The 21,782-nt window shown below is 36.2% G+C and overlaps 1 long non-coding RNA gene across 2 annotated transcripts in view; it reads right to left on the reverse strand.

Annotated features, from left to right (window-relative positions):
• LOC141490000 (uncharacterized) overlaps positions 1-16,321 on the reverse strand; it is a 40,201-nt gene extending 23,880 nt beyond the window's left edge. Inside the window, exons 1-2 of one of the 2 annotated variants that reach the window (XR_012469047.1) lie at positions 16,239-16,321; positions 3,679-3,762 (exon numbers count right to left, since the gene is read on the reverse strand). This is a non-coding gene — a long non-coding RNA (uncharacterized LOC141490000). Of the gene's footprint in view, positions 1-3,579; positions 3,763-16,238 lie in introns of both variants that reach the window. The other variant, XR_012469046.1, reaches the window with a different exon arrangement.
• Positions 16,322-21,782: the final 5,461 nt, after the last annotated feature.

Raw genomic sequence — 21,782 nt, forward strand, 5'->3', positions numbered from 1 at the left:
AGCTACTTGGAATTGTAGAATCGTACCTTTCAAAAGGGCTAGGAATTGAGGCTGAGACTCACAAAAAAAGCAAAAGGCCTAATCAGATTCAGAGAAGGTGGATAGAATGGGCATGGAATATGTCTGTCCCTGCAACCTATTGCAAGGACAGAATTTCCTAAATCCCAATATAGCTTTAGCTCTAGAGAGATCCTTATAGATCACCAGTCCCAACATTTTCAACTGACAAATGAAGAGCCCAAGAGCCCAAGCTGAAGAGGAGTTAAATGATTTACCATAGGTTTTACAATGAGTAGGTATCTAAAGTGGGATAATACAGTTCTTCCAGGTTCCAAGTTCAGCATTCTACCATTAACATCTCAAAGGCAGTCAGATGCCACATTTCATTGCAATTCAGTCTTAGATTACCAGAAGGCCCCCTGAAATAAATATTCTCATATGTTCACACATGCTAAAGGAAGCTACTCCCAAGGAAGAGTCTGTGATCAAATTCCTTAATCTCCATGACTCCATTTTCTCTTTTTTGTAAAATGGGAAGGCAAAGACTAAATGACTTCTCAGATCCCTTCCAGATTAAGCTACTCATAAGTGCTCAATGAGGACAAATCAAAGGAAGAATTACTCGATAAGAGTCAAGATACTGTTATCATTGCCAGGACTGATACAAGTCTAGAGGGACTTTATCCAGGAGAAGTTATAAATTTTGTGGCCTTGCTGTAGACCAGGTGTCATCTACATGGCTCTCAATACTCATTGGTCCCTGTTCACAGTTCAGCCACTCCTAAAAGAAGTTTTCTGTCTCGGCAATGAGGTTAACTACTCATATTTCAGGTCAGTGTTGTGCTAAGTTCATTATAACAAAGGACAGTTAAATAGTGCAGTGGAGAAAGTACTGGCCTTGGAGTTGGGAGGATAGGAGTTCGAATCTAGCCTCAGACAATTGATACTTACTACTTGTGTGACCTTGGGCAAGTAACTTAACTCTGATTGCCTCACATCCAGGGTCATTTCCAGTCATCCTGATTCATATCTGGTCGCTGAATCCAGATGACTGTGGAGGAAAAAGTGAGATTGGTGACTTAGCACAGCACCCCTTTACTGAAATCCAATTCATGTGTGTCATGGCATCACCTCCTTGATGTCATGGTCTTCTTAGAAGGACAAATATCATCATCATCATCATCATCATCATCATCACAATAGCAGCAAAATAATAGATGTATGGATGGGTGGATGGATAGATGATAGATATCTAACTACATAGATGAATGGATATGTCCTGGAGTCAGGAAGACCTAAGTTCAAATATTTCTTATTACTTGATTCTGAGCAAATCATGTTCCTCCTGTTTGACTCATCTTCTTCATCTGTAAAATGGGAATAAAAATAATAGAACCTATCTTTCAGGGTTTTTTAAAGGATTAATTGAGCTAATAAATCTAAAGTTCTTAGCACCTGGGACATAGTAGGCACTTTAGAAATGTTAGCTTAACTTGTTAAATACTCACTCTGAGCCAGCCCCTATGCTAATATTAAACAGAGGTGTCAGCTACAGCCCCACAACTCTACTGAATCTGATTGACCTAGATTAAAACATAATTTGGATATTTGTAAGAAAATAAATAAAAATATGACATGACATAGATAAAATTAATTTAAAGCTAAGTGACCCAGGAAGATCTTTGAATATGAATTAGTGGCCCCCATTTCCATTTAAGTATGAAACCACTAAGATTTACGAAGCACTTGACATATATTATCTCACTTGATAATTATAATACAAGATTCACCCCACAAAAGGTTAAATTGTGTTTCCCTCGACCTGATGGTTATGACAAGGGAACAGTAGCGTGAATGTCCTTCTTTTGGTCCTTATTATGTATATTTTCTCCCTGTGTGTGAAAGGCTTTTAGCAATAAACACTGCCCATTATGTGGCTGCAGGTGCAGACCCAAGACCAGGGAGATGTGGGAGGCTTAGTCCGGGAGGTGGTTAGGGAGTTTGTGTTACAGCTAATTTTCACCATTTGTTTAATCTATTACCAAGGGTCGTTTGTCAAGCTGCTGCCGCTGCTGTTGTCCTCCTCTGTAATCCCTGTTCCCAGAGACGGAGGGCCTGGGAAGGAAGAAGAAAAGCACTTTCCAGGGACTCGGCAAAGAGGAAGGACCAATAACAAAGTGGCCCAGAGAAAGTGAAAGAAGCCGGGCATGTCTCAGTTCACAGGCTATAGGCATTCCACAGGCTCCTCTTCAGGAAATTAGTCTAATCAACACCAGCTTACAATGAGAAAGGGAAAACACTGGTCCCAGGAGGATGCCTCCTCTGTCCAGGTGACCGTGTCACTGGGGCCTCTGCATTTTCTTCCCCAGGATCATCCAGCTGCATGTTAATTGTATCCAGCCCACGTCGGCCTATCTGGACTTCAAGTTGTGGCCGGTCAGTCGTACAAAGGTTTCCGTTGTCCTGATTTGCAGCTGCTTGAGCTTTCACCTTTTCCATCCGAGTCCCACTGTAAATGTCCGTCTTGTGACACACTGATCGATCATTTTTGTTACACTCCCCTAAGGGTTTTCCACAAGCTATGGAAAATGGGCAAATAGTATGGGGAATATGCGATTTGGGTCAGAATCTTGGCTCTCATGTTCACAAGATATTCATACATATACATCTGAATGTACATTTGTTCTGATAATAAAGCAAGAAGTCTGATATATTAGCAAATTTATCGGAGCGAAATATTCACATTTCAAGAATAAGGAATTAATCTGTTGGGTAAGCTCTCTGTGGTAGGTTTGTGGGAGGGCACAGGTGAACATTGCACAGGATCTGAAGGAATGGAGGAGTTGCCATCTGCTTTGCCAGAGGGAATACCTACATCACATACTTGGATCACAGGACCACTGGAATATTCTAAATAGAATTTGTATATATAATTCAGTATTAACATTAAAAGCAGTCATGTTTGGAGGATCTATATGTTTGACCAATGATGTTTCCATCGATTAAAATATTTTTGGTACTAGTGATGAGTCATGGAAAATATTAGCATCATTTTGGGGAGGGATAAGAGGGAATGAAAACCTACATTCCATACTTAATTAAAATACTTAATTGTAATTAAGTATTGAACTGACAATTTGACAAGCCTTATTGATACAGTATCTAGTATGTATTTGAGGCATCTAGATAGTACAGGGCATAGAACACCCCTAGAGTCAGGAGGACCTGAGTTCAAATCTGTCTTCACACACTTACTAGCTTGGACATGTCACTTAACCCTGTTAATTAACACTTAACACATCCAGAGTCATCTCCAGCACTAATTCATATCTGCTCATTGAACCTGAATGACTCAGGAGGAGAAAAGTAAGGCTGGTGACTTAGCAAAAACAATCCCTCACTCAAATTCAATTCACTTGCTTATTATAACATCACCTCCCTGACATCATGATCTTCTTTGGGAATGAAGGACAAAAACATCATCAATATGTACTAGACATGGAGATATAACAGAAATGAAGCAATCTTTACTCTCAAGCACGAAAAAAAAGTTATACATTATCAATTCTAAAATCTTACCCAAATCCACAGTTCTTTTTACAATATTCTTTGAAGATATCCAGCCTCTTCCATTTTTCTTAGGGAAACAATTCTATTTGCAAAATTCAGAATGCTCACCTCTCTTGGTTCACTGCTCCATCATTGATTGTTGACTGTTTCCAAAACTCAAAACCACCCTTTAAGGACAAATATTTACCATCCCTGAGAATATTCAAAAGAATGGAGTTCAGACTCTGAAACCATGCCCTAAGAAATATTTTGGGTAATGATACCACTATTATAATAATAAGAAGAATCTAATTTTATAAGCTGTCTGCTTCAAAAATGCATCATTGTGTGTGTTTGTGTGTGTGTGTGTGTGTGTGTGTGTGTGTGTGTGTGTAAGTAAAAAAGCAATGATTAAATACCTACTGTATTAAAATGGGGTCTAGAAAGAAAAGCAAAACCAATCCCTGACTTCAAGAGCTCACATTCTAATGAAATATGAATATGTGCATTTTTCTTAGGTTGGTACCTCTTTGAATGTGAATAGAGTGAAAATATAGAGTAATCTGTATCTGATTAACAAAACAGCAAGGGACTTAAACAATATTTTTAGTATTATTAATTAATGTTCTAATTACGGCTAATAGCATTTGTGAGTGGTTTGAAGTTTGCTAAAGTCTTTCCATATGTTATCTTATTTGATCCTCACAATAGCCTGGTGAGGGAGGTGCTATTATTCTTAGCATGATGAAGAAACCAAAGGGGAGAATTTAAAGTGAGAAGATCTCATGGTTAGTAAACGTGTGAGAGAATATCTGAAGTCAAATCTTCCTGACTCCAAGTCCAAACTAGTTACTGTGCTACCTAATTAATTGCCTTTAGATATTCAACTATTACACGTGTTGGTGAGGATTTCATATCATTGCATGCATGATATCTAGTAGTTTTACTGTCTGAACAGGGTGAAATCTCATTTGAATGAAAAAAGTTGGAATTGATGGATTCAGGGAGGTTCAGAGAAAATGTTTGCTTTAGAGAGGTTGTCTTCTTTGCTATGATATGGACTATGTTATGTTTTGGTTGTTGTGTTTTTGACAGAGACCATTTTCCCCCTCTTGAACTACTTGAAGCTACTTCTAGGAAATATAGCAAGAAGGTCCAGAGTCCTGCCTGATAGCTATAATAATCTCTGACTAGTTGATTAATTTAAATATATACATGCATCAATATACACACATGTGTACACAAATGTATGCATGACTATGTGCACGTATATACACATATGTGCACACTGTCATACATACATCTGTTCGTATACTCTCCAGGACTTTCCAAATCTCATAGTAAATACTTGCCAAATCTGACAGCATTGGTCAAAGATCAACCTCGTTCTGGAATATGTTTCATGTCATTTGGTCCCTAAAATTGTAAGATTAATTCCAATGTTCTCATTCCAAGTATTTGGGAGGATTTCTCTGCTGTCCCCTTCAAATATGACTGTGGTCTGACATAAGAGCTGGGAATCAAGAGCCAGTGGTAGGGTTTGAAGGTTAATTGATTGGGATGGGATCCTTATCACAAGTTCAAACCTTTAGGCTATTAACTATACTTTAGGCTATTAACTTTTCTACAGAGCATCAATTGAGAAGCTATCTATTTACCATCTTTTTAAAAAAAATTTGGCTCAGTAGATAAGACTTTGAGGCTTTATCTGCTCTGGACAATTAAAATTTCTTTGAACTTGACTCTTTTGTTTAAATGAGTAAATTAGGTCTTGGGGAATGCCATATAGGGAAGGTGGAACTGTTACCTAGCAAAAGCAAGTAGAGATATCAAATGGGAAGACCTCCATTTAAAGTCTCAATCTTCCACTTACTATTTGTATGACTTTAGGCAAGTCACTAAACACTCAGGACTTTATCTCTGTCACATATAAAATGAAAGGGTAGGATTAGTTGACATCTGAGATTCCCTTCAGCTCTGGATCTGATCTCAAGTTAATCTGAGGGGATAGGGCTGAAATTATTTTTGAGATATTCCAGAATATTATTGAATCAATCCACTTGCTGTACTGTAGATATATAGAGAAACATGTTTCATGGTATTGGCTATTGATTTCACATTTTCATCTAGCACATTTGTGATGAAGTATTTTTTGTTTGTTTTTGGTAAACAATAATGGTGTGAACCTGAAGCTCCCAAGTTAGCTAGATTTAATGGTGGGTCTCCTCTGTACGGCTTCTCTTGCAAATGTTAATAAATAACATTATTTATAAACCACAATATCTAACTGACTGTCTAAACAATGAGGGAACCTGCAGTTGATTTTTATGCATCAGGGCAAAGCAATCTCTATATAGTGCTGAAACAAAATATATTCCTTTATTATTTTGGTCTGGGACAAATTAATGTAAGTGGGAAAGAGAAAGAAAGAGCATAGAGTACTGATGGGAAGATATTATTTTACTAATTATAAAATATTTTCAAAACTGATTAAGCGGTTACCTCCTCCTCCCTATAATACAAACAACCCTGAGCTAAACTCCAAAGCCAAGGATTCTTTCTTTATTGATTTATAGCAAATACTGGGGCAGTTAGGCAGTGAATTATATAAAGTGATAGAGCTGTATTATGAAAACCTGAGTTCAAATAAGATAATTATCTTACCCAGGGCAGGTCATCTAACCTGTCTGAGTCTTAGTTACCTTATCTATATGAGGAAGGGAAGGGAGCATTGCTCTTTACCACGGATCTTCTAGCTGTGAGTCTATGACCTTGAAGTAATCAACAATGATTTAATTCAATAAGCATTTATTAAATATCTTCTACTCATTGAGTTTTGTTTTAGGTGGGGATATAAATTCAAAAATGAAAATAGTCTCTATCCTCAATGAACTTAAATTTCTCTCAGAGAAACAATATTAATCCAGATGAGCATCAAAATATGTAGGAAATAGACCTTTTCCTGAGTTCATTAGATATTGGGATACTCTCCTCTGTTGACTGAATCCTGACCTCCACAAAAAAGGAGCAGACTTTTAAATAGAATTTTGGGTCCTTTTCACACTAATCTTAGAAACCAAGTGAATAATCTGTGACTGGATAATTCTCTAGGTCTCTTCTAGTTCTAATTCAACAAAACTGCTTAACCCATTGCTTTGTGCTTAACTGGAGATCAGTAAAGATGTTTAGAGTTGGTTAAACAAATAGAGATACACATGAGTGGGAAAGGTGAGCTGTCTCGCTGTACAGAAGGCACAGAAAGTGAAAATTGTGTGACCATCCTTGAATATGAAAGGTCTTAATAACTAGTGGTTTGTCATTTGAAAAGTGAAGACTTCACTAGGTTTACCTTCCATTAGAATGTAAAAACTATAAAAAATGATTTGCTTTCTCTCCTGTGACAAATATTGTTGTCGTTCATCCTTAATTTTTGATAGAACAGTGGCATTGTGGATACTGTCTTGATTTGTGTGTGAATTGAATTGAAATGAGGCAATTACACAGTCATCTGTCTAAATTTCTCTTCCAGAATCATTGAAATACAGTAGCAAGATGAAAGTCAGGTCACCTGGTGGTGGCCCAGATGCAATGGATGAGCTCAGCATCATTAGTGTTCTGACCAAGCTCTAAGTGCTCCATAGCTCTGTTTCTGCTGCCTTCACAGCCCTCTGAACCAATTGTTCTCATCTGTGACTTCAAGAAACTTTAACTGTAGGTCTGATAAAATCAACTCAACAGAAAGACTAAACTAGGCTAAAGGTAACCATGGGGTCTCAAATCTCTTGGTGAATTGGGGTGGGGGGGGGCCTGTCTATCCCAAGCATGAGAAGACATCTTCAGAGGAAAGGGCAGATGAGAACAATTTGAGACAAATGACGCACCGTGAGTCAAGGCATCACTTTTCTTTGGAGGCTTCTCTAATTTCAAAAGGCAGGGGAAAAAAGTCTGTAGATTTTGAGTTACGGACTTGATGTATCCCGAGCAGAAAACTAGACAATTGGGAGAAAATTGTGATGAAGATAAAGAACTGAAATTAAAGTTAGGAGACTTGTATTTCAGTTCTGGCTTTGATTCCTACTATGTGGTCTTCTAGACTTCTAGAATTAAAATTAGGAAAAGCCAAGTTCATATTTTCCCTAGGACAATTACTAGCTTGTGAACCTAGGCAAGTTATATACTTCCCTCAGCCTCAGTTTTTCATCTGTAAAATAGGGATGATAATAATTTCTATCTTTCAGTGTTGTAAGAATTAATGAGATAATAGATATAAAGTGCTCTGAAAACTTTAAAGGACTACATAATTACTAGTTAGCTTCCAGTTTTAAATCTCATGATCCTACAGTTTCTATTCAGATTTTGCTTTTCAGGATGAAGTCATTGCTCATACACCTCTTCCCCCCTCCCCGGGATTCTATACTGTACATAAGATAACAATGAAAAATTACTCATATTAATATGCTTTAAATATGACACTGGGTATAACTTTCAACAACACTGAGGTGAACAGCACAAATATTTTGTTATTTTCATTTTATAGATGAAGAAACCAACTTAGAGAGTTTAGGTCATTTATTAAGACAGAACTGGAAAGGATCATGTTCCTTGTGAAATACCCTCATTTTACAGATGAGATCCAAGGAAGTGAAGCAAGGAGTCTAAGAAGCTAAATGTAGAATTAATAAGTTTATTTTTTCCAAATAGAGTAAAGAGAACTTTAAACAATTAGTTAAAACTCAAAAATCAAGATTTCCAGTTTTCATTCAATTTCCCTTTTTTCGTACACTATGTGGGGCTTCACCAATAGAGACTTCTTTCTGTCCTGAAGTGTCTACCTAGTCTTTCCTTCCCATCCCTGTGTTCTGCCTTGCTTGTGCTTTTGAATGTGATTTTTAAACAGCTCCAAAGAATATGTGTGGAGGCATATATGGTGTTCTTCGAATGAACCCTGACTTTTTCCTGAGAGAAAAAAAAGAAAAGATACTAGCAGGTGCAGAATTCACTGAGACTCATCATTTATACTCAAGGTCAACAACAGTTACAGAATGATAGCAACCACACAAGGAGGCTCCCAAAGCTGTATCTAAAATGACAACTTATTGCTAAATCCCCAAAACCTGCATGCTCATGCTGCCTTTGGACCAAAAATGTTTCACTAAATTTGTCAAATTTTGCATCTAAAGCCCCTAAAAATTTAATAGTGGCAATAGCTAAAATTGGCAAGTCAACTAGAAGGAAATTAATACTCCTTACTCCAGGGAGCACTGGAAAAGCAATGATAATCCATTGGTCTTGGGGAAACATTATACTTGACTATTATAGCTATTTACTGGTCAGGGATATGAATAGACAATGACTCCTCCCTGTTTTAGCCAGGTAGGAATTTGTAGATGGTCTTTGAATATAGACTTAAGGTTATTCTTGGGGGAAAAAATAGTTCAATTCTGATTCCATCTCATTGAAGCAGAGCATAGTACCTGTAGTGGGAGATGGCAATTTATCCTGAATGCTATAGAGGAAATGGCATTCTTGGTCAATCTCTCTCATGATTCTTATTTATAGTTTTTGTTTTTATGTCATCTATATTTCCCTTTGTCTTTCTTAACACAAAGAATTTTTAAAGGGAAAAAAGAGAAGTAAATTCATCAAAATCAAAGAATACTTCTGGAAATAACTGACATTCTATACAATGTTCTACTCCCCAAATACCAAAAAAAAGAGAGATGGAAAGGAAATGTCCTCTTACATTTTCTTTGGGGCCAAATCTACTCTTTGTAGTTTTGTGAAATGAATTTTCTTTTGCTCAAGATAAAATTTATTGATATTTTTTGCTTTCACATAGAAAATTTCTCCTATAATCCTTCCCCTTTTTGATCCAGAGAGGAATCTCACATCACAAAGAATTTTCTTTTAAAGGAAAAAAAAGGAAGAAGAAAACAATGAGAAAAACTGGCCAATATATTGAAAAAGTCCAGAAATATATTCAGTGTATATTGCTTTTTACCTGCACTTCCCCAGTTCTTCAGAGGATTGGGGCAGGGATGTCTTGTATCTCCTTTGAGGTCATGTTTATCTTTATAATTTTACAACATCCATTTTGAGGTTTTGTGGTGCCTGTTTCTACCATTTACCTTATTGTAGCCATTGTATATATTGTTTTTCTGGTTCTATTTAGATCACTTTGCATTGGTTCATAGATGTGTTTCTCTGTATTCATCATATTCGTCATTTCTTAAAATACAGTAATATTCCATTACATTTATGTAGCACAATTTGTTTGGCCATTTCCCAAACAACATGATCCCTCTTTTCTGAGAAATGTCTGATTTGAAACACTGCTTTCATGTACATGACTGAAATACTCTGCTCTTCAGGATACTGACTCATTAATGATAAATGATGTACACGGCTTGTGTAGAAGCTAATCCCAGATGCTTGAGTAGAGTGCACTAGAGATCCAAACGGTGCAGTCAATTCACACATTCTGAACAATTCTCTCTTTGGAGGCTAATGGTGTATAGGTGGCAGTTGGTGGGGGTGCAAATGTGAGGTGAGCTAGGACAGATTTCTTTCTGGCCCCATCTGGTAATTAGATTTTGCCCTCAAGCAAAAGATGTAATAAGCTATTCAATGTTTATTTTGGCAAGTGTATTTATAAGTAGGTAGATATTCATTGCCCTCTTGAAACCTTTTCATGAAATGTATAATTGTCCTATGACAACATGTTAAGCTATATGGAACTGTATGAAGAATAGGTCAGAGAAGGGAAATGACTCATCTCTTTCTTTGTAAGAAGTCTTTTTTTTTCATGGAATTATCTGATGTTCATTGTTTTTGCATGATAGTCCTCAAATTCAGGAACGATTTTTGAATGTTCACCATATACAAGACTGTCTTCTTGTAGTTTCTACTATAAGAGATCTCCATAATGATACAGTTTTGTTACATGTATGCTATTAGACCATAGTTATCTGTCTCCTAAAACACAATAATACGAATAATAACAGACTATTATGTCAGTCTCTGTCATGGATGTTAGTCTTATCCCAAGTACCAGTTTTATTAATTAAATGAATAATCATTTATTGAGTGTCTGTGCCTTGGGAATATTATCTTGACAATTGCATGGAGGATTGATTAGAGAAGACAGAGAGTATAATTAGGAAGAACAACTAGAAGGCTATTGTAGTTGACAAGAAGTGATGAGGCATGAATTAGGGTGGTGACTACATACAGAAAGGGGTTCATTGAAGAGGTAAAATGAACAGAACTTGGCAAATGATTATATATATGTATATACATATATATATATATGTATATATATATATACATATATATATATATATTAGATATATGAATGAGAGTGAAAAGTTACGGATAACTCTAAGGCTATAGGTAAGAGTGGTAATTAAGAGGATGTTGATTCCTTCAACAGATATAGGGGGATTTTGATCAGTTAAAGTATTTAGAGGACAAGATAATAAGTTCCGTCTGTTCCAGATATAGTGAATTTGAGATAGCAATGGAGCACTAAGGCTGGATACCAAGATGTCCAACAGGCATTTGGAGATAGAGGATTAAAGTTGAGGAGATAGATTAAAACTTTGATTTTGGAGCTGAATGTGGGGAGATGGTGACCATAGGGTGAATTAGATCCCTAATGGAGGCAGTATAAGTATCAGGAAGAGAGCCTAGGACAAAACCTCAAGGAAACCAATACTTGGTGGTGGATGAAGGAGTAAGATGGATGGTGCTACATCTTACTGAATAACTCTCTTCACTACTCTGGTTATTTAGTGAGAAGGGAGGCCAAGGTGTCAAACTTCCCACGTGATGATTGCCTAGCCCTTCTTTCTGCCTCACCTTGGTAACTAACCAGAAAAATAATTTCATCTATTTATTTGTTTAATTTAGATTTTTGCAAGACAAATAGGGTTGAGTGGCTTGCCCAAGGCCAGTGCTCTATCCACTATACCGCCTAGCCATCCCCTTTTTTAAAAAAATTATTTAAGGCAATGGGGTTAAGTGACTTGCTCAAGATCACACAGCTAGGCAATTATTATGTGTCTGAGGTTGGATTTGAACTTAGGTACTCCTGAGTCCAGGGTCTGTGCTCTATCCATTGCACCACCTATGTACCCCAGAAAAATAAATTCTTCAAAACTATAAGGATTAAATCTCTCTGGTTCCCACCTTCCAAGATGAATGTAACATAGTTGTGAGGCAGAGATTTCAAGGAAAATCCTAGCTCTTCAAGGACAGGAACTATTCTCCCCACCCCATCCTTTCCCCCCCCCCCCCCCCCCCCGCGCTACCTCCCTTCACAATTTCAGTACCCAAAAGAATGGTCTGCTTATTGTGACTGTTCAGTTTAATTCAGTGTAATTCAATAAATATTTAAGTGGTTACTTTATGCTAGGCACTCTGTAAGAAGTAGAAGATAGGTAAAAAAAGAAAGTCACTGATCTCAAGGAACTTATATTCTATTGGGAAGAAAAACATACACAGGTAAATGAATCCAAAACATGTACAAAATAAATATGAAACAATTTTTAGCAGGAACTTGGAATAGAACAGTAAGCAGGATTTAAAAAAGTGTCTCTTGTACTGAGGCTTGAGGAAATAAGGAATTCCAAGAAGTGGAGGTAAGGAGGGAAAGCATTCTAGACTTGAGGATCAGTCTGTACAAATGCACAGAGATAGGAGATGGACTGTTATTTATAAGGAAGACTAATTTAAGTGTGTGTATCTGGGAGATGGAATGTTATATACAAGGAAGATTAGTTTAAGTGTTTGTGTGTGTGTGTGTGTGTGTGTGTGTGTGTGTATGTGTCTATGTGTCTGTGTGTCTGTGTGTGTGTGTGTGTGTCTGTGTTTCTAGGCTTGAGGACCAGTCTGTGCAAATGTACGTAGATGGGAAATGGAATGTTATGTACAAGGAAGACTAATTTGTGTGTGTGTGTGTGTGTGTGTGTGTGTGTGTGTGTGTGTGTGTGTGTGTATCTGGGGGAGAGGGTGGGTAATATATCTGGAAAGGTTAGAGCCAAGTTGGGAAGTACTTTAGGTACCAGACATAGACTTAGGGACAAGTAGGTAGGTTGCAAAATTTCTTGAGAAGGGGAATGACTGGGCAGACAATGTTTTAGAGTATTCATTTTACAACTGTATGGAAAATGAATTGGAAAGGGAAGAAGCTGTAGTTAGAGAGACCAGTTAGGAGGCTTTTGAAATAAGAAATAGTGGGGATTTGAGCTAAGGTGGTGGTAATTTGTAAAGAAGGCACCTCAATTCAATGCCTATAGATTCACCAATTTATTTAGTGAGGGGGAAAAAAGGCTTCTAATTTGAACTACAAACACCACTTATTTCCTTCTTTTAACCCTTATTTACAGCTCCTGGAAGTCAAGCATAGCTTGTTCTAAGTTGTTTCTTTTGAGAAAAACAATCCTTTGAGTAACCTTTTGCTCTTGTATTTACAGAGAAGTGTTTGCACACACACACACACACACACACACACACTCACTCCTAACACAACACGTTTCTTCACCCCTTGCATCTTGTCACAGGCATGTTCTCACACTCTCAGCACACTTCTTAGGGTCAACTAGCCTCCCTAAAGGAGAAGCAATGTTGTTATGCATTGGGGGAGGGGGAGGAGAAAATGAAGTAGCCTGGGGGAGGGAAGAGCATTGCCATTTTATAGAGTCAGGTGCAAATGCCCTGGTTATGGTTACCCATTGAGACAGTCTGTCACGGGACTGTGAGGAGCTGCCAATAGCCCCGGGGGTAATCCATCTGGAACTATGGCCATTAATGTACAACATGGCCACCGGTTCTCCCACAGGCTCAGTTAAATAATACATATTTAATGTGATGACAGGTTCACGGGAGGTGGGGAGGTAGGGACCCAAACATCAACAGGCCACACAAAATTTTTTTAAAAGGCCTTCTTTTTTTGTGGAAGCAAGAAACAGACTCAGGTTTGATTTCATCCATTAGCAGCACTTGGAGTGACTGGCATAGGATGAAAGAGAAAATTTAACCCTGCCTTGCATGGTAGATTATTTCAGGGGGAGTAGGAGAGAGATGGTTCATTTTATAGCCTCTGACTTCAACTTAGTGGGATTGTGTACTTCTCTTTGGAAAATGCATAAATAATTTTTTTATGAGTATAATTTTTTCACCTTCATCCCTCTGTCCATTTCACTCCTTTCTTTTCCCCTTTCCTTACTTTAGAAATATATTGATGAGGACAAGGAAGCAGGGAGACAGATATAAAAAAGTCAGGCTAACACTCTTTGTATGCCTTTGGTCCTCAGTTTCTTCATTTGTAAAATGAAGGAGTTTGAAGGTCCTTCAACTCAGAATTTTATAAGCTTATGAAATCACAGTAATCAAAGGATTTGGGACAACTCTGAAAGTCTTAATTCAAATCAGTTTGTATGATTTATGTCAACAAAAAGACATACATGGATTCCAAAATTGCTCATATAAAAAAAACAAAAAACAAAGCTATTTTCATAAAGATTACATATCTATAAACAAGGGGGCATGAATTTCAAAGATGATTAATGATCCAAAGTTTCAATTAGGTCTGTCACTGATTACTGCCATTTTCTCATACAAGCTCTTATAAATGTTGAAAGTCTTTCTCTCTTAAAGGAGATATCATGCAAAGCACACGGGAAAAGAGACAGGACTAACTGGGTGACGATCCAAGTTCAGACTCAAGCTTTTTGATTTACTACCAGTGTAACTGATCTTGAGCAAAGAACTTTGCCTTTCTGGGCCCCATTTCCTTTATCTGAAAATATGTTAGAATACAAAGTAGACTGAATATGGAATCAGAGAGCATGGTTTTAAATACTAGTTCTGTTTTCTCTATATGAACTTGATGAGTGTCTCTGGACCTTCTTTCTCCTCTACAAATGGAAGGGACTAGGCTAGATAACCTTTAAGAGCCCACCCCAGTTTTAATCTGATTCTTTAATCCTATATATGGTTTATTTTTTAAAATACTAGCCTGACTTCCCTACAGGATATATATATATATATATATATATATATATATATATATATATATATATATATATATATATAAAATAGATGATTCATTTATATTATAATACTTGGTTTTCTTTTTGCTATATTGCTCCCTACTAGGCTATCCCATTGAAAACTATGGATAGATTCCAGAATTTTCCAGAAACTTCTCCCTGGACAATGTTTGTCACAGTCCTTGAGAGTGAAAAAAATGCGTCTCTTAATATCTTTCTCCTGGGATATTCTAGTCACTTCAGATCTTCAAATGCCACCTGTAAGGATTAAAATGGCTAAACTACTCTCTGGGAAATTCTCACTTGCAGGACCAATACAGGCCATGTATCTCACTAATTTATCCCATAGTTCTTTGTATCAATGAAAATGAATAAAATGGTCTCTTAACATGAGAGCATAAAGTAAGAAAGATGCCTAGAATGGAGCCTGAAGGTCAGGGCTTGGAAAAATTGGTGATTTCTTCTAAGTTTTATTTGAAAATCATATTGGATTTTCTTGTGGGTAAATCATCTTCAGTTGTGTCCAGTTCTTTATGAATATATGAAGTTTTCTTGTTAAATATATTAGTGATTTACTATTTCCTTCTCTAGGTTATTTCCAGATGAGGAAATTAGGCAAACAGAGTTAAGTTACCTGACTTAGGGTCACACAGCTAGTAGGTGTCTGAGGCCAGATTTGAACTCAGAAAGATGAATCCTGATTCCAAGTCCAGTATTCTATCTACTATGCCACCTGATTGCCCTATTGGATCTCTTTTTTTAAACTCTTTCAGGTCATGTAGACTTTTGAGAACAGTAAAGACAACCTCATTCATAATTTTGCCTTTTTTGGCAAAAGGAATGTCAATGTCTAAAAACAGCTCTAGGAATAGAAATGTGAAAAGGAACATATAGTAGTCACAAGTCATTACCTGAGTTAGATTAAAAATCCTTTATAATGTTTTGTGTCAATTGTCACATAGAGGGTAAAAATAATTACCCAGGATATCAGTTTTGTTTTGTTATGATTTGAAGCCTGATGCTAGAATTTCCAAATATTTTAAGATAGGTGGCACTTCTAATTTTTCCACCTGATCCTAGTTAACAAGAAGGATCCAGAATCTGAAAAAAAAATCTCCACTCACTGTAGCAATCTTAATAGACCGGGAAGAGCATCTCTGATTTGCTGGCACCTCTTTTTTGCTACCTGTAATGTCTCCTCTCATCTCTACCTTTTTGCTTCTTCGATTTTCTTTAAGATTCACTTCTTTATATCCTCTAATTCTACTTCTCTTTATGTGGTTGTGTGGACTTATCAATTCAGTGGGTATAGTTCATATAGATGTACCAAATCAGAAATAGCGATTTGCCATAGTTTACATGACTTTGGCATAGTAGATTCACCTTTTAAAAGAATATCTTGGAAATTTTAACTATTCTTTATAGTGCTTTACTCCACATTGAAGTATAAAATCAATTTTTAAAAACTGATCATATGACTTCACACTCATAACATTTCCCAGACCCCCAGACTTATACATAGTATAGATAACTGAAAATACAATAGTTCTAAGAAAGACACAGTTCAAGCCATCAACTATATGCAAGCCTAAAAAAATGTAGAAGACCATATTTGACTCAGATTTCTAATAGTACCTGTTTTGAGGTCAAGACTGGGGATCTCTATATCCAAGTCTTAGCCCCTCCTCATGCTATTGGTCAGGGACCCAAGGTCTCATACAAACTAGAGTTTATCAAGGTCAGTACTTTTCTGTTTTCTGTTTTGTTGCTATTAGAGATCTCTGATTGTTCCTTGTCATAATTAGTTAATTGTTTGTAGAGTCATGAGAGCTGACTCAGTGACTGGGCAAAGCCTACTGCTATAGCCATCTAGCATCTCTGCCTTTGTGACACCTCTTTTGTACTGCCTGGAATGTCTTTTCTCACTTCCACCTTCTAGCTTCTTTAATTTTCTTTATGATTCTCTCCATTGAAAGAAGTTTTTCCAGGAGCCTCCATTTCTTCTTCCCAATGATTAGGAGCTTCCCTATAAGATATCCTCATTTTTACACCATATGTACATAAGTGTATGGATGTTATCTTCTGTAAATCTCTTTATGGCAAAGTATGTATTTTTGCCTTTCTTTGTATCTCTAGCACTTAGCACAATACCTGCCAGATAGTTAGTGTTTAATAAATACTCATTGACTGTTATCTCATCACATTTGCTTGTATCTTTGAGCCCTTTAGTTTTAGTAATTTTCCAATGACTAAAAGATATGATCCTTGTCTTTCAGTCATTCTCTGTCAGTATACAACCTTGCCTACTGTTACAGAAGGTGGTTGGGATAGAAATAGGGTAAGGATTGAAGTGAGAACATTACATAGAAAAAAAATCTGAAGAGAAATGTTAGAAAACATGAAAAGTCTCATCATGACTTATAACAACAACCTTATGGAAATAGTATTATTTTAAGACTTTAGGATAAATCTCAGATCATATATGACATAAGAGGAGCCACAATGAAGATCTAAAAGGAGTATGTTCTGCCCTTGAGGGAAGCCTTAGGCATAATATCTTCCTTTGGCTTCTTCTTAAGGTACTCTTCTTTTCCCCTGATGTGCTGTCAAGCGACTCCTCCCCTCTGTTCTCCCACTAATCCTTGATGTCTTTGAGTCATTCCACAGTCTCTGAACTTATTTCTTTTTCTTCATCCAAGATGTCAATAGAACATTAGAAATGGAAGTCATCTTATAGGTCACCTAGAACAAACTCTTCTTTAAGAAGTGGTCATCTAATCTTTTCCCAATATTTATATTGGCTTGGTGTTCATTATGCAATATGACAGTCAACAGAACTAGTTGCTTTTAGTGGCGGCTAGGTGGTGCAGTGGATAGAGCACCGGCCCTGGAGTCAGGAGTACCTGAGTTCAAATCTGGCCTCAGACACTTAATAATTACCTAGCTGTGTGGCCTTGGGCAAGCCACTTAACCCCATTGCCCTGAAAAATCTTAAAAAAGAAAAAAGAACTAGTTACTTAAAAAAAAAAAAACTTCTTTCTATAGAATGGGAATTTTCCTCCCCATAACTTTATCCACTAATATTAGTTTGGTCCTCTGGAATTTAATATCACAAATATGTGGCAATTTTTCTGATATTGGAAAATAACTACCATTCAATTTAACTCAACAAGTCAACACTTAATGAACATTTTACTTTGTACCATATGCTGATAGGTTCTGAGAGAGACTGATTTTTAATAACACAATCTTTGTTCTCATGCTAATTATAATCTATAAAGTGAGATTATGAGGCATGAAAAAACCCAAAGAAAAATTTTGAAATTTCACTAGGTTCTCTAAATTCTCTTCCAACTTGAAATCTATGCCCCATGTTTCTCTATAGTAGTTTCAGCTGGGTCAAGTCTAGGCAAAACTTGACTTTGACAACTTCCCTTGCCCTTTCTTCATATTCTTCACTTAAATACTCCTTGACTTCACCATCTTCTTGGGAATAGGAAAGGGTCTGTTTTCTCAGGGTTCTTCTCTAGATAATAAATAGGTAAACCTCTAGATTAAAAGTTCTATTGTTTGTTCATCCAATCAGATCCCTGTCAATAATAACCTTCTCCCTTCAGATATCACATAGTACTTCAGAGATTACCTTCTATTTTTACTGTAAATATCTCATGTACAATTAAGTACAAGTTCTCTCCCCTATTAGAATATGAGCTTCTTGGGGAGAAGGACCATGTTTTTGACTTTCTTTTCATCTTCATCACTTAATAAAATGCTGTCACATAGAAAATGTTTAATAAATGTTTGTTGACTGATTTTGCTTGCAAGACTAATAAATGTAATCTAATATAAAATTAGCTAAAATTTAGAATTAGACAAAATAAGCATAAAAGAAAGGTTCAAACAAGATGTTATGTAAGGTCCAAGTAAGGATGAATCATTTGGGAATGAGAAAAATCTCAGAATGTTTAATGGAAAATATAGCATTAGAGTTCAGACTTTTAAATATGAGTAGGAATTCATAATTTAGAGATTGGGGGGAAAGAGCATTTCAAGGCAATGGAACAATTATACCATAAGAATGGAATATTGGGGAAATGGAGTATGTATGGGAGATAGTGAATAATTCAGTTTGATCTAAATGTAAGATCATAGCAACATAGCTTTAGAACTGAAAGGGACCTAAAGAAAATGCTCTCCCTTCCTCCCAATTTATAATTTTATTAGTATCTTTACAGAAGCAGAAAGTGAGGCCAAGAGAGGTTAAGTAACTTGCTTAGGTACTAGTAAGGGTATGAGACAGGATTTAAACTCAAGTCTTCCTGACTTCAAGAGGGATATAATTTTAACCTGTGATGATCTTTTAGACTGTAATCTTAACATCCAAAATATTAGCTATTTCCCAAGCCTTACATAAATTTGATCAGCATGCTTCCTATGTCTTTTATCAAGTTGCTGAGATATGACCAGATGTGGAGTTCTGTAGCATAGTACTAAAGATATTCTTCTAGGGTGACAGCAAACCATTAATGAGCATTCCTATGGGTCCAGTAATTTAACTAGTTGGCTATTTAACCAGTAATTTGTTAAGTCTACTGAACTATATTATCGTCTAGCCCACACTTCTCCATCTTTTTCATTAAAATATCTGTCTTGAGAGATTTAGTCAAATACCTTGCTAAAATCTAAATATTTAGTTATTTAATACGAAACATTTCAAAACTGCCAAAATAAAAGTAACCACACAAATAGGCATATTGGCAAACTGTAGAAAGCACATTTCAAAGGTTTTATGACTACAACCACAATAAGTCGACAACTGTCCAAAAATGCTATAAAATTTAATTTAAGAAAACAAAACAAACAAGAATAGTTAAGAAAAATAGTAAAAATGATCAAACTCTGCCTAAAATAAGCAAAATCTATACTATTTAATCAAAATGATCTCTTGGCTAATATGCTATAAAAACAGACATGCTTTGCCAGTATAAATAAAGTTAGAAAAATATACAATCACTCATTATATTGCCTCACATTCAAGATATGTTTCCCATAAATGACAGTTCCACCTAATGACAACTGCATTGTGAGATTTTCTTTTCATAATTTGACAGTGCTTATAGCTTGGTCAGAATAATATTGGCAACATTGCTATCCACATTGACTGAAGTGTTAAAGTAATTCATAGTGCAGCATCACTGAGTGTTATACTTCCCATGAATATGTTTGCATTTAACCAATGGACAATTTTAATTTACAAGAATGAATTCTTTCTGGTAGAATTTTGGATAAAAGCAGAACATATATAGGGTAGCTATTGCGGGGGAGGGGGAAAAATATTAGGAGCAGTATTCTGAGAAGGAATTTAGGGACTCATTTCACTTCTCTTTCTTGTCAGAACCTCCTGATATCTCTGGGAAGTGACAAGTAGAGAATTCAGATGATTATTTTTTAATAAGGAAGTGAATAAATGAAGGGGTGGGAGGAAAGGGGGTGTTTTTTAATGGACAGTGGTAAGTTCATGTAATTTCAGAAAAAAAATTTATCTTAATACAAAAATATGGTGCTACCAATAATCACTTCTACAAATTGATAATATAAAGTTTAATGAGAACACTAAAGGCATAAGCAAAGGTAAATACATATGATATAGGTAAAAGTAAAGCAAAGGTAAATATATATCATATATATATAATATATATGTATATATAAGATACAATTAACTTAAAAATTGAATTCTGTCCTAGAGTATCCATGGGACAGACTAATTTGACATGTCAGGTGGTCTCATAATTAGAAATCAAATGAGATGGTAGAGAAGAAAGAGCTATGACCAATAATATTCTGTCCATTCATTTTTTAATAAATGAAAGAGAATGGAAATAGAGCGAGTTATATATGATATGAAGGAGAGACAGACAGAGACAGAGATGAGAGAGAGAGAGAGAGAGAGGGGGAGAGAGAGAGAGAGAGAGAGAGAGAGAGAGAGAGAAATACAAAACTAAACTATTGGGTAGCTTTTAGCTGAAAGTGCAAGCAAAAGGGGTATTGTGCCCTCTGACTTGGTTGCAAGTTTATTTTTCCTCTATCCTTACTGCTTCTAGTTAGCTAGGTCATGCATAATTTAACCTTTCCTCTTTCTCTATAAACTTCTCTGAGAATTGGAGGAATACAAGCCTTATTTGAGTATCACTGAACTGCCACCTCTTTTCAAGAGCAAATCAGGTTTAAATTAAAAAAGATTCTATTAGCAACAGAAACTTCTCTTGGATCTAGGCAAGTGATTCAATACTTTTCATACCTGCCCCACCCTCATCCATCCTTCCAAGCTGTTGTTCTAAGCAGAATGTCTCTGTGTGTGTGTGTGTGTGTGTGTGTGTGTGTGTGTGTAGGAATATGTGTAATATATACACACACAATATTGAAAGAAAGATTTTCTGACAAATGTGTATCTATATATTTCTTTCATCCATCTGTCTGTCTGTCTATCTATCTATCTATCTATTTTTTGGTTCAAACATGATTTCATTAACGTAGGGAGCTATCAGTGTGGAAACTTCCTTTATTAATGCATATTAGCAACTGTGCTTTAACTTAAAGTCATAGATAGTTACCTACTTATTGGTGCTAATTGTGTCTCTTGTTTTTTTTACCACAAATTTGCATAGACTAAGCTAGGGCTCAATATACTAGGGGAATTTCACATTGTCTCTAGAAACGTTAGGATACCAGTGCCCTTGGCTTTCTTATGCTCAACACATAACCAACCCATATATTAGGAAAATTTAATGCATGCATCTAACAAGGAGGCAAGGAGAAACCTGAATTACTGAAAAATCTGAATCATATAATATTTTAAAAGAAAGATAAGTTTTATTATTTTCAAATAGAATCACATTCAGGTTAAATAAAGGTCTTGGTAAAAGCAACTTTAGCAATGTTATTAAATGGGTATACATTTGGAACTGGATACAACCATGCATTTCCCTGGTCACTGTCTTTGTTTCATTTCTCCCTTCTTATATGTTGCAGCCAGATTACAACCATCTTTGACCTCTCCTTTGTCCTTTGTAGTATACTTATCTACTATTCTTCACAGGTCCATAGCCATCCATGGTCTAGCTAGAACTAGACTTTAGTTAGAATCACCTGCAAATAATAATGGTTTCAGGACTTGTGACT

The sequence above is a fragment of the Macrotis lagotis genome, chromosome 5 (genome assembly GCF_037893015.1).
Source record: "Macrotis lagotis isolate mMagLag1 chromosome 5, bilby.v1.9.chrom.fasta, whole genome shotgun sequence".
Taxonomy (NCBI): Eukaryota; Metazoa; Chordata; class Mammalia; order Peramelemorphia; family Peramelidae; genus Macrotis; species Macrotis lagotis.